We start from the raw sequence: 14,862 nt of genomic DNA, 5'->3' as shown, positions 1-14,862 counted from the left end.
ACTTATAAGTTTGACATGTCCTGGAAGGGAAAAAACTCCCAAAGTTGTTTTCACTACTGAAAGTTCTTTCTCTCCCATAGGATAACATCGGAATTACCTTATATCATTTTATAAGTGTAATTTACAATTGGGAAGAGATAAGACCTCCAAGTCTGGTGTCTCTGGAATCCTAATGTAAAACCCTAACTTATGGTAAAGTCAAATTTTAAATTACAATTCCGAAGGTGCCACTTTTTGAAAGTTGGCATTTTCTTACTAGCCATTTGGTGCCTGGTGCCTGTTTCTGGTCAGTCTGGAGTGGGTGGCAGCTGGGCTTTGTGTATTAACCCTGGAAGGCCACACGCAATGGGAGCTTAGGTGTGACTTGATGGGCCATTCTGGCAGGATGGGAGGGAGTAGCTAGACTAAGCCTTACTTGCTCTTGAAAAGGCTGTGTCCTGTCCACACACAACGGGCTCCATACTCCCCTGTAGTGAGTCTGGAGCCAGTGCAGCAGGGGCAGGACCTCTGTGCACGTCAAAGGCCTGTCGTTGAAGTCTCTATCACTTCAAAAGCCCAACTGGGTATAAGTACTAGACCTCTGACACCATCACTTCAGCACACTTCTGGACTTGTTAAGACTCTGCGAGAAAGAAGGACTGCTGTGCTGCTGAAAGACTACCACTCTGCCGGGATGTTGCTTTGATGGACTCCTGTCTTCCTGTGCAGCCCTTCTGCCTGCTGTTCCCCTGCCAAAGTGAAAAGGACTGGACCTGCATCACTTGAACCAAGATAGACTCAAAGGGCTAGCTGGCTGGCGTCCTGCTCTAAGGTTTCAAGGACATAAAAAAGACTTTCAACTTGCCTGCTTCTGCACCTGGACTCTGCCATCTGCCAGTCTGCCCTGCTAAGTGGTGTCACCCCAGTCCTGGACTCTTGGAAGTGTGGCCAAGTTGACTGTTTCACCAAAACCCAGGCATCCTCTGTCTCTGTATTTAACACTTCAATGTTAGTGCACCTAAAATGATGTTGACGACTGCTAATGTAGCACTCCTAAAGGTTATTTTGCACCTCAAAGAGATCATTGTGCCACCAAGTGTTTCTACACTCCTTCTTTATGTTGCACCATAGGTGATTGTGCATGTAAATGTTCTTGGCACCTGAATGTTATTTATCACCTGAATGTGATTGAGTTCTCACATTATTGCTGACATTATGGACAATTTTAAACCTTCATTTGATTTTAGACCTAAATGTAATCGTGCTCCTAAATGTGATACCATGATCCTACTTATTTTTCACCATGGGTGATTTTACGTCTGAAGGTGACTTTGCATCTACAAGTAGTTTTTCGCAACAAATTATGATTCTGAACATAAATGTGGTTTGTGCTCTTAACTCTTTTTCCAACTCATGCTGACATTGCATAGGGGCGATTTTACACTTCAGTGTGCAGTAAACCAAATGTGAAGTCATACTGATGTACACTTTTTTAATGACTAAGGGCCCAATTCTTGGTGGAAAGGAAACTATGTTGCAATGGTGATGGAGTTCCCTCCCCACCAAGACTATTTTCCAACTTTCCCATTTTGATTCGAGAAGACCATAGTTTGACGATGGCGTAGACTAGTCCATCTCCGCAGTGGTCATACTTACTCCGTCGGGCTATCAGAGATTTGGCTAAATGTCTGCCCACCTAATTAAGATGGGGGGATGTTATAAATGGGGTTGTAGGTTGACTGGGGGTATGAGCCCTTGTCAAGCAGCAACCACAGTCCTAGTAATGTAAATGTAATGTAAGGAGGCTTTTGTATAGCGCATGCTATCACTCCATGGAGCATCTTGGCGCTGTTTGTCACCCCAGCATAGAAAAGGGTGAGTAAGCTGGAACAACTCTAAGAGATTTAGGCATTACACCATTCATTCATTCATTCATGAATGAATGAATGAACAAACAAACGAATGAATGAGCAAATGAATCAATGAATGACATTTATAAAAGGCACTACTACCCATTTGATTGTCCTCCCACTAAGATTATTTAAGAAATCTATGGAAAGGAATACACTTGTTGAAATAGCCACGTTTTGAGTAGTTTCCTGAAGTGTGGGACTATTTCACAGAGTAGTCAGAATAAGAAGCAGACAAACCCTAAACTAACCTGTGCTCACCCTTTTAGCTTGGCACAGAACATCAGGCTTAACTTAGAGGCTCGGTGTACAGTATTTGTGCTCACTTCAGACAGTAAAACAGTGAAAACACCACACAAAATGATTCCACATCAGGTTAGAAAAATAGAACTTAATTTAATAAATAAAACAAGAGAACAAAATCCAATAAGTAGAATGTGAGATATGAATTTTTAAGAAATAAACTGTAAAATAGCGTGAGAAGTAATAAGGGCTTCCTTGGGATAGCTGGTTGCCCCGGACTGGGACACAGTTAGATGTTCAAGCCAACTCCGAAGGCTTGTGGGCCGCATACAGGGAATCAGTGAGGCCCGCCGAAGAAAGGTACCTTGATCCTGGCTGCGGCGATGTGGAAGATGTGGGCTGCAGTCAAAGCAATGCGTCAGTGTCAATCCACGCGATAGGGACGACCCTGATCCGTGCAGCAGCAATGATGCGTTTGCTCCAATGAGCAAACAGCTCCAAAGCAGAGATTCGTCATCGAGGATGCCGTCGATGGAGATGCAGAGACCCTGTGCAGTGGTAGTTCCGAAGGAGATGCGTGGGGGCTGATTTATGCAGCAGAGGTGATGCACCAGTTCTGGTTACGCAACAGCAGCGATACGCTGGTTCCGATCCATGCAACAAAAGCAATGTGCTGGTTCTGATCCACAGAACAGGGGCAATGTGCCTGTTCTGATCCATGCAATGGCGCTGATGCAGTGTTAAATACAGAGATCATTTTACATGCACTAACATTGAAGTGTTAAATAAAGTGAGCGAATGAATGAATGAATGAACAAACAAACGAATGAATGAGCAAATGAATCAATGAATGACATTTATAAAAGGCACTACTACCCATTTGATTGTCCTCCCACTAAGATTATTTAAGAAATCTATGGAAAGGAATACACTTGTTGAAATAGCCACGTTTTGAGTAGTTTCCTGAAGTGTGGGACTATTTCACAGAGTGGTCAGAAGAGTTTCCCACAATTTGACTACAAAAACGAAAATGAGCAGCAACCAATTCCGCTGTGCTTAAATGTGTTGAAGTAAATTGGTATTGGAAGAAGGTAAACTGTGTGAAGCATGACAAAGTCGATGCTGTGCTTTAGCAGAGGGGACCTGGATTGTGCAGGTCTCCGTGGACAAGGGAGAGCACTTAAAGACTGCTTGCTTAGAGATCAAAAGGTAGCGTTTACTGTTTTTATGATGAGTGGATATAACCTGGTGAGTGGCTGAATTTAAATCAGGAAACTGGCCGCATTTTGCTCTAGCTGGGGATGATAGGCTAAGCTATAAGGAGTTCTCATAATCAAGCAGGGATGTAATGAGGGCTTATGGATGAAGTGAGAATAAAAGGAATAATCATTCTAAGCATGGTGAGTATGAGGAAACGCATTGAGGTGCAAAATCACCCTGGGTGCAGCATTAGCATCAGAGTGAAAACCATTTAAGAGCACAAATCACTTTTAGAGGCACAAACCACATTTAGACTCTAAATCACATTTAAATGCAAAAACACTTTTTGGGTGAAAAATCAGGGAACATAGCAGTGTTGCAGTGGGGAGAAAAATCACATTTAGAAGCATTTAGAAGCAAAAACACATTGAGGTACAAAATCAACCCTGCAAAATCAGTAGAAATTTGAAAACATTTGTAGGACCTAACATCACAGTTAGGTGCTGTTAAGACAGGAAGGTAATCAACTGCATGCCCAGCTAACAGATTCTGGTAACCCGGGTGTTGGATTTTGAACACAGCCTCAAGCAACTGAGTGTGTGCACAAAGGCCTACATCTACCCTTTCACAACACAAACATCCAGTACTGCAACGGGATGTGTGCACCAAGTGTTTCCTCCTTAGTGATAGAAGACTACTGTCCCTGTCACTGGTTCATGCGTGCAGACCATATTTTTTTATTAGAAATTCTGTAGTGACCATACCTTTTTATCAGTATTAAAAGAGTAGAAGCCTACTTGTGTAGAGTTCCACAAACACATATGAACACAGATCCTAGCACCAAGATCCAGAGCGTATGCATGTTGCACATGATAAGCATGTAACACACTGAATGATCGCCTGAGTGAACCAGTGTGGCACAGGGATGCAGGATCTATTTTGGAAGCCCTTGGCCTGTTTATGTGCACAAGATGGAAGTGTGGTTGTTTACCGGACAATGGAAAGTGCATTACTGACATTTCAGAGACTTTAGGGATGAGGGAACTTACACAGTGAAGTTGGGAGCGAGGAGACAGTTTCCCCCTTAGAAATTAGACTGGGTTCTTTTGGTGCTTAGAGATACTTATTAGTCTTTCTTAAACTGCCATTTGGTGAATGATAGGGAGGAATTGTGGGACTTCAGTTCCTGTTGTCAGAGTGAACAGGTTTCTTTAGAAGGGGTCAGCCTTTTGCCCATCTTCCTGATCACCATCAGGTGTGGCTGTTGATAGTCAGGTGCATACTGCTCACACATCTTTGTGCCTTTGTTGTCAGTGCTCCAGCCTGGAGGTGACCCTGCTGTGAGTAGCATCATTTTAGACAATGTCTGAATCTGAAAACCAGCCAAACACATGAAAGGAGAAATGGCCCAAACTGGCCCTGTAAGGATCAACAGAGAATACACATCCCATGACTGCCACCTGTGGGGCGTGACTTGAGAGCTGAGGGAGATGACCACCGTTCGTAGGAGCTCCATGGCGGCGTAGGATGCAAGAATCCCTTCAGGCTCCTTTTTTCACTTTTTGGATCCTAAGACCGCAACCTTATGGGTCAGAATCTCTCCAGTAACGATGGCGACTTTTGCGGACATAAGGGGTGAGCACAAACTATGTTTTCCTGCTTTTATTCACCGCACGCAGCTTGATGAGGAACCGCTGCCACCATTTTGTTTTCTACCTCTCTCCCCGTTTCCCCCCTACCATCCTGGAACACTTTTCCTCACAGAATATTGCTCTAAGGATTTCAAATTGAGCGTTTTGTTATCTTTTTTTACTGCTTTTTTCTACTTTTGCCCAGGAGTACTATATGCTCCTGGACTGATTGTTACTGAATTTACTGTTTTAGTCTCTGCACTTTACTCATATCTAATTTTTCTACATCTTCGGGCACCATCTTAAGTCTTTGTGCTTTCTGCATATACAGTTTTTCTCACATATTTTTGATGGCAATGCCACGTGCCAACCACAGTGGTAATCAGCATACTTACTGTGCATCATTAGAAGATCATAATCCCTTCAGCGTCCTGCAAGAAAATATGGAGAAGGCAGTCAATGATTCTGCTGGATCAAGAGGCTGGACACCTAACACGCCTCGTTCAAGTTCTAAGCCATGTTTAAAAATACCCTCCGCATCCATTTCTTTATCAGGCAAACGAGTAAAGTCGAATCCACCTTCTCCTACTAATTCTTCTTCTTCCTCAATCTCCATGGAACTTCTACTTGAAGAAATCCGTTCCCTCAAGCCGTACATGGAAGAAACTAACTCCTGTCTCCAGAGCCTTGAAGATAACTAGTCGTATACTGAGGAAAAAGTCAAGGAACTTGAAAAATGAGTTGATTCTGTTCAGGCAGTCACTGATCAAGTTCCTTCCTTGCATGCACAGATAGATACAGCAGCTTAAACAGCAAGTTGAAAATTTGGAAAATCGCAACAGGCGTAATAACCAACACATTTGTGGTCTTGCTGAAGGTCTCGAAGGTTCTGATCCATTGTCCTTTTTTCAAACCTTCTTGCCAACATTTCTTGGTTTTCCTGACATGCCTCCATTGAACATTGAAAAGATGTTGGGTAGGAAATATTTTTTCCTCCCCAGCTCTAGGCAAGAAAAATGGAGTCTCTATTCTCTGCCACAAGAAATATCAGATCTCAGTTATTCATCAAGAATCAGATTCAGACGGTCGTTGGGTAATTGTTAAACACCTCATTAATCAGATACCATTAGTTCTTTTTAATGTATATGCACCAGTTAATGTTGATAATGTTTTTTGGACCCATATTTCTGATAAACTTTTTTAATTTGATGATGATTATTGTTTTTGGTGGAGATTGTAATCAAGTTCTTGACCCTGTATTTATTAACACTAAGATGCACTCACAATTCACTTCCGCCATACGCTGCAAATCTCTTGTTGGCATTTGGAGGCTCTGCAACCCAGATCTTCGAGAATATAGTTTCTATTCCCCTCCACATCAATCACAAATTGACTCCCTTTTTTTCAATAAATCCCTATCCCAACAGGTCCTCCACTCCAAAATTGGATTTATTTTAATATCAGATCATGCCCCAGTTTATGTTGATTTTGATTTGATACCTTTTACACCTCATGCTGGTAGATGGTGCTTTAATAATACCTTATTATCCGATCCTAATTTCAGGCCAATTCAGCGCTTTTGTTTTTGAGTTCTTTTCTTTTAATTCCACTCCAAATTCCTCTCCTGTAATGGTCTGGGACTCTTTCAAGGGCGCAGCCAGAGACTTTATAATGAACTAGCTGCCCTCCACGACGTTGTCCGGGGATGAAATAGAATCTGGTTGTAATAGGCAAGGCAAATGTATTTCAAAACTTGCCTGTGTGTCCGCTCAGAAGCCCTCGTTTGGTACATCTGAAGGTGAGCGTGTGCTCTTCTGTTTGTTGTCCTTGCCGCAATATGCGAACGTGTGTGTCCAATCCAGGCGACGCGGCAGCCGCGAACGAGTTTGTCCGCTGTAGCGCCATTTAGACGCACCACATGACGTCAATGGCCAACAATGCCAAATGCAACTCTCGCGTCTAATGGCAAATGCAACTTCCCCTTCTCGCAAGCGGTGGAATCCATGTTTGTTTTGAGGAATGCCGCGCCCATCGCTATATGCACACGCCCCCATCGCTCTATGCACACGCCCCCCAGCACAACGCTTCTCGCAAGCGGTATAATTCAGCAGGGTTGGGTTTTGACGAATGCCGCGCCCGTCGCAAGCGGTATAATTCAGCAGGGTTGGCTTTTGGCAGGGTTGAGTTTTGACGAATGGCGCGCCCATCGCAAGCGGTATAATTCAGCAGGGTTGGGTTTTGACGAATGCCGCGCCCATCGCTCTATGCACACGCCCCAGCACAACAAATACGCCCACAATGGACTACTTTTTCCCAAACATTTTTTTTCCCTTCTAATGTATATGTTGAACTGGTGTATAGCCTATGTCCATCTGCTGATACTCTCTTTTCAAACGCTGTATTGGGTGTTCCGGTTGGCGCTGTGGTTCCGGAGCTTACCCTCCTCAAAGGTTTGGGCTCTCTCTTTATAGTATTAGTATGGATTTTGTTTCATAAAAAAGAAGTCTTTTGAAGCCCAAACTGTCTAGTTACTTACTAAGATCAAGCAACTTGAACTCACTTATTACCATTCGAATACTGAATCATCCATAAAGAATCTTATTGACGCAAAACTTACCTCCAATAAATTATCCACCGAAGCTACATCGCCTTATATTTTAAAAAGTAGTTCTCGTTATTATGGAGGCCAAAATAAAATGGGGAAATTATTAGCTAATTACTTGAAAATAAGACGAGACGGACTAGTATAGAATCCTTACGGAACGCTGCCGGTACCTCATTATTTAAGGACAGTGATATTTTAAATGACTTGGTCTCCTTCTACAAAAATGTATATACCCCTGAACAGCAATCAACCCCAAATGACCTTTCTTCTTATTTTCACTCTATTGAATCCCCTCCCTCTTGTCATACTGATCATAGTTCTTTAGAAAAGGTTATCACTCTGTCAGAAATTACGCATGCAGTCTCAGTATTAAAAAGAAGAAAAGCTCCTGGTCCCGACGGATTTACTATTGAATTTTATGCATAATTTGCCAACCTGCTTCTTCCAAATCTTTTACTTCTTTTTAACTCTTTTATTGCAGCGTGTTCTTCTTGTGAAACTTTCAAGAATGCATGATATGTTTAATCCCTAAGGTCAATAAAGGTCCTCCTCTATGCAAAAATTACCACCCAATTTCTTTAGTTAACCTTGATTATAAGATATGTGCAAAAATTCTTGCTCTATGTATTGATTCTATTTTACCCAATCTTATTGGTCCTGAACAGTTGGGACTCGTAAAAGGTCGACTATCATCCGAAAATTCTAGAGTCTTTTTTAACATCCTTAGTAAAGCCTCCTCTCTTGACTACCCCATTGCAGCTATAGCTTTTGATGCAGCAAAAGCTTTTGACAGGATTGGATGGGATTTCATGTTTCAGGCCCTAAAATGGATAGAATTTCCTCCAAAATTAATCTCCCTTATTTCCTTATTATACTCAGGCCCTAGAGCATCTATTTTTGTTAACACCAAGACCTCGGACTGCTTTCCTCTTTTCAGAGGAGTAAGACAAGGTTGTCCGTTATCACCTCTCCTATTTATAATAGCATTAGAACTTTTTTAACCAAGATTAGACAAGATACTCAGATTACTGGGTTCCAACTTGATACTACCCACGTCAAAATGTCTGTATATGCGGATGACATTCTTTTATATTGATCCAATCCTGCCACATCTATTCCCTCCTTCCTCAATCAGGTGGATATTTTTTCTCAACTATCTGGATATCGTCTTAACTCAGAAAAATGAGAGGTCTTACCTCTTACTATGACCTGCCGTAAGCATGATTTTATACTTACCGGTTTTTCTTGGCAACCTTCTAAAATAAAATATGTAGGCTTATGGTTCTCTTCTAACATTTCAGAAACTTTTAAACACAATTTTGACGGCATCATCAAAACTCTATCTGACACTATTGAACGTTGGCACCCGCTTTTTCTCTCTTGGTGTGGAAGATTGGACTCCATCAAAATGATGCTTTCTTCTTTGATTTTGTATATTCTTTCAATGATCCCTGTACATATTCCTGGATTTTATTTTAAGAAATTGATTCTCTATTAACAAAATTTCTCTGGAAGGGTAAATCCCCCGCATAGCCTTGTCTTCTTTGAAAGCAGACAAGTCTTCTGGTGGTCCTAAATTTCCTGATTTCAAATCTTATCATTATGCCTTCTCTTTAAAACAGTCACCCCGTTGTCTTTCCCTTGATCAGTGTATTTTTCCTCCTGTTTGGATTTCTATAGAAATGTTTGTTTTATCCCCTTTTGATTTTAAAGAGTCTCTTGCATTTACCAACACTATAGCCTCCTTTCGACCTCCAGTTATTTCCCATACGCGCAAACTTTTCATCCCTCTTTTACCCTGCTCTTATCCTTCGCCTTCCTCATTAGAGCAACAGCCCATTTGGCATAATAACTTATTACGTATAAAAAAATCGCACCATTTACTGGAAATCTTGGAGGCTCAATGGGTTGTTTTGGATTTCACAACTATTACTTAAAGATCTTCCCTTATTCTTTTCTGATCTTCAAACACAATTTTTCACTACAGTCATCTTTAAAAGCACAGTATAATCTTTTACTCCCTTCTCTTACCCTATATCTTCGTTCTTTATCATCTGCTACCAATCCACCCTCGAGGTGCTCCACTCTTTTTCCCTTATTAACCTCTTCTCCAGCTGCTTTCTCTTTATATAAACATTTATTTATTTCCGCAGACAGGGGCAAAACGAAGGCTGAATTGGCTTGGGAAAAGGACCCAACAGATTGCTGGTCGACCCTCATTTGGGATAAACTATGGTTCAAAATTCATAAAAATTCTCGAGCTGCTAACACTTCTCAAACCCTTTATTTTGTTTACCAATGCCTTTTATTCATCCCTGCTAAACTGGATTCCTTCACTTCGGACTCTTCACCTACATGCTGGTCTTGTCCTTGCACCCATGCTGATTTAAAGCACATGCTTTTTGAGTGTCCCTCTATTACTCACTTTTGGCAATTAGTTTGGTGGAAAATTAATAACATCTTTAAAACTGATTTCTCTTTCTCCCTTTCTACCATTTTCTTAGGCTCTTTATCACCTCAATGGCCCCAATCACCATCAAACTTTAAATTAATAGATTTATTACTAGCAGTGGCCCTCCATTTAATAACTTCCAATTGGAAACAGGCAGACAAAGTCACTTTTAGAGCATGATGGAACGCTGTCTGTTTCCATCACAGACTTAATACTAATTATATTACTCTTATATCTTTATCTATTAAAAGAGATCTTTTGTGGCTCCCTTTGACTACCTACCTAACTTGGGCTACCTCTTCTACTTCGGATGAAGTCTGGAACCTCCATGATGAAATGTGTTGTCTTTTTACTTCTTCATATATCTTATCATTATCACACCTTACTTTGAATACTGTATCACAGTATTGTTTTTTATTTTTCAAGTGTTTTTTATGCTTACAGTAACTATACGCATATGTTATATCTCTCTTTTTTGTCTTTTTTAGTGATATAAAGTTATGATACATTCTCCTTCCCTTGTTTTTCTCCCTCCTTCCTATCCCCTCTCTCTTACTCCTTTTACTTTGAAAAGTGTGTTCTTTGATAATGATTGTATTTTGGTTTTATCTTTCTGCTTATAAGTTTATATATAATCTAAATGAAATGTATAGTACTTTTTGTACATGCTGTTTTTTCCCTTCACTATTTTTCATTGCTTAATAAACTCAAACTTTCAAAAAAATGACTGCGCATAAAAATGGAAGATGGTGACCCACTTGTTGTTCCAGTTCCAGAATATTTATGACCAAGGAGGAGGTGTTCCACAAAGAACTTAGAGGATTACTGTGTAACAAGAGGGAGTGTCTGCTGACAGCCAGGATCCTGAGGTGATGGGACATAACCTGGAGTCTGATCTGAGGAAGAACCTCAAATGCCTGGAGGGTCCTGCCTGAAAGCAAGAGAAAGGATTGATACATCCTTGCAGGAGGAGCTACTACCGATGTGAACACAAGTGCTGAGGGTCCATCCACCAGAGACTCATGAAGATTGTGGCTGGCATGTATCCGAACTTGGAGCCAGTTGCTGAAGTGGAAGATCCGCAGCACTGCCAGAATGTTCCAGAGCAAATCCCCGCCATTGCCTATGCTGTCACAGCCATGGCACTTGCCTGTGTGCCTGAGTGGTCTGCACTGCTGATGAAGGGACCAACACTAACTTATGCCAATAGTTCGAGTTCCTGAAGTAAACTTGTCAGTGCAGTCATAGCAGTTGCCTATGAGTGCTCGAAGCAATCTTCATAACTGAAGAAGAGAACTGTGAAGCTGTGGCACTTGCCTAAGTGTGCCCGGCGTACAGAGATTGATGATAGCCCTAGGCACGTGCCTATACAGGCTATGCTACTGAAATTGAAAGCTGCCCCTTCGAGGCACTTACCAATGTGTACTAAAGCAACAGATTGCCCGCCAATTGTTCTATCCCCAAGTGAGCTTAATTGGATTCAGCTGCCGCTGCTCAGAAGCTCCTTGAAGTCACCCAGTTGCTGACCCTGAGCCTGTAAAAGGACTGCATTGACGCCTGATGCCAGGGAAGCATGAGTGACTGACCTCCCAACAAGACTCACCCTTCCGGGAAGGAGGAGTCTCCTTATATCCGAGCTGCCTGACTGTGTGTATTGGTTGAGAATAGGGCTGCTACCTAAAAACAGCTGCATCATACCACACCCTCCAGAACACTGCTATGCAGCCGAAACCAACCAGCTATGAGCAGTGCAGTCACTTAGTGTGACTATGGCCGGAATACGTCCTCAGTGAGGGAGGATCAAAGTCTGAAGCATGACGGGCTCTATTATTATTGACTATTGAATATGGTGGGTACAAATTATTAGAAAATCCTATTCCCTGTTCCTCCCCTTTTTATCCATTATTGTAATAAAGTGACATACGTTGGGCAACATTTCTGAGAAGAAGAACTCTAGTTTGCTAGGAAATGAAGAGCAACTTAATGAGAGAATGCATATAAAGGAGGAAACTGCACACTGTCGTTGAGCTCACCGACCCAAATCAATGCACTAGGAAGCTAGTTTTCTGATTAATGTAGGAAGATACTCTGTGTACATCATGGACACACCATGAGGAGGTATAGTGTAGTTCCTATATTCCCAATAGGCTCTGCGCATTGGTATAATATATCCTATAGAAGTGACGTAGGACTTATGTCTACTAGGTCTCTATCGAATATATTAAACTTAATTGTGAGTGCCAGCTAGCTCAGAGGTCACTAGAAACTTTCTTGAGTTCACAAGAAGGGATTAGTTTCTGACAACCGCATAAACATGACAACTTTGTTTGCAAAGATAAAACTGATGTTCAGAGTCGTGGAAACAATAGAAAGATATTTTACTCAGTCATTCATGCATGCTTCGTTTCATCAGAGGTGCAGAGGAATAGAGAGACGGGCGTTTTCAATAAAAGGTATTTATTGAACAGTCTTCTTTCTCATGCAAAAGAAATGAACTGCCACAATCGTAAGACTGGTAGCAAAGTATAATGCATACAGTAAGAACAGTATTATAAAATAATACTGTAAAAGCATTGTATGGCTCCTAGACCATAGATAAATACATACATAAATAACAAAGGCTAAAAAGTATTCTACTGGTGCTTCTGAAATATGCCTACCCCAATGTACCTAACCTAAGTCTAGTACAAGGGAAGAAGTAAGTGTGGTGTAGCATAAGTTTAGTATTATTTTGCCAAAAATCTAACCAAGATCTCTCTTACAGTCTAATCAGCTTCGTACTTTGGTTTTAGAATGAAGGAGGTCAGTCTCAGGACTAGATTTCCCAACATCCCGCAAGGGTAGCTTGGAAACACTGGGGCTGGATTTCTCGGCAAGAGAAAAGACAGCGTGTCTCTCAGTGCGTCTGCTTAAGGGTCAGTTTCCTTCGGCACTTTCTGTAGCAGGATGCGCCGGGCAAGTAGATAGTCAAACTGCTCCAAACCACAGTGTGTTTGCTTGGGCAAGTGTGGGAATATTTATACCTTGAAGGTGTCGAGCTTGATGTAAAGGTGGACATAATAACGTCATCAAAGAGTCTCAGTTCTTTGAAAACTCCATTAGTTCTTGGACAAATCAATATTCAAGCAAGAGGAAGTCCCTGACTGCTGAAGCTGAGTTTTCCAAGAAATCGCTGTGGATTGATGGAACTAGTGGAAGTAGCCATGCCGTATTTGGACTGCATGAGCTATGTCTAAATATGGTTATGATTTCTATGCCTATTTAAGGACATGGTGATTTATACTTACACTAGCAGCCCGCCCCAGCGTTGCCCGGGGTAGAAGGGGGCTGGGGGCAGCATTTAAATCTCCCTGCAGATTGTTAAGAGCCTGGCCCTTCCCTATCATCCTCTGGGTAAGATTCCACATTTCATGAGCTATGGTCTGTTTTCTTGCAGGCCATGGCTTTAGTGCATGATTTATAGTGTGTGTTCATAGTTTAAAAGTATGATGGAAGCATTGTGTGCTACATGAGGGCCAAAGCGATTGTCAAGCCTTGTTTATGTAGATTGGTGACTCATTTTGGCATGACTGTATCTCCCCCCGTCCCTCCGCCCGTATGATGGAAGCATTGTGTGCTACATGAGGGCCAAAGCGATTGTCAAGCCTTGTTTATGCAGATTGGTGACTCATTTTGGCATGACTGTATCTCCCGCCGTCCCTCCGCCCGTCCCTCGTTGGGCACCCGCGGCTCTTTCACTTACCTTACTCGCCGCTCCTCCTCGCGCTGCTGATTTTACCGCTCCACTGTTCCTCCGCTTCTCGCTGGTCATTACAGCTTGTCCGACGCTCGCCGCTCCTCCCCGTGATCATGTCCTCCGCTCTTCCTGTTGCTCCAGAACGCCGCTCCTCCCTGCGCTCTCGATGTCATGACGCAGACGACGCGGCCGGCGCTTCTTTCAGGGGACTACTTTGTTTTTAAAGTTAATTTTTTAGATTTACATTTTTTTTACATTGTATGTAGCCTATGTCCATCTACACACCCTGACAATTTTAAGGATGTATCGGGTGTGTGGATTGGCGCTGTGGTTCCCGAGTTTACCTGGCTCAAAGGGTTGTGTTCTCTCTTTATAATAGTAGTATAGATAAGGGCATGAATCGGGAAAATTACACTAGGGTCCTAAAATGCTATACAACAGAGGTTGGGCTAACTCACTTAAGTACCAAAGGCAGCTAACTCATCTGAGTTAAAGGAATTCTTGTACAGAGAGAGACAGCCTCAGAGGAGGCCATCAAATGTCCCACAAAGTGCAGCACCACATGAAGCGACCTTGGGCTAAATTACTCTTAAGTTGGTCAGCCCTTTTTGTGCTTGCAGCACACACTTAATAGGTTCCTGAAGGCTTTTCTAAATATAAAAAGGCAAATTAAATAAATTCACTAACTGTGAGTAACGAATATCTAAGTATCAGCTGTGTTTCCAGAACTGATGTTTGAAATGTAGCAATATTTTTGCTCATTGCATCCATGAAGGATCTAGTTTTTTGGTTATTTCATGAGTAATGTCTGACATAATGGGACAAGTAAGTATAAAAACAAAATAAAGTTAATCTGCTGAAGTCATTAGGCCCCAGTAAGTTTATTTGCTATTAATTGATGTTGTAGATATATATTTTCTTAAATACGATTCTCCCTTCCAATTTTAAAGCTTCTATAAGGAGCTATGCCACGTGCATTTTCTCTCATTTGGTTCTAGTTCTTTTTCTGTCTGTTTGCTTGTCTCCAACTGCTAGAATCTGTGGGCCTCATTTATGAAAAGTGACGCATCGCTGCGTGAAAACAGCGATGCGTCACTTTTCATTGC

This window comes from Lissotriton vulgaris, chromosome 3_1 (genome assembly GCF_964263255.1).
Source record: "Lissotriton vulgaris chromosome 3_1, aLisVul1.2, whole genome shotgun sequence".
NCBI lineage: Eukaryota > Metazoa > Chordata > Amphibia > Caudata > Salamandridae > Lissotriton > Lissotriton vulgaris.
The sequence above is the reverse complement of the archived record's forward strand: the minus strand, read 5'-3'. Positions refer to the sequence as shown.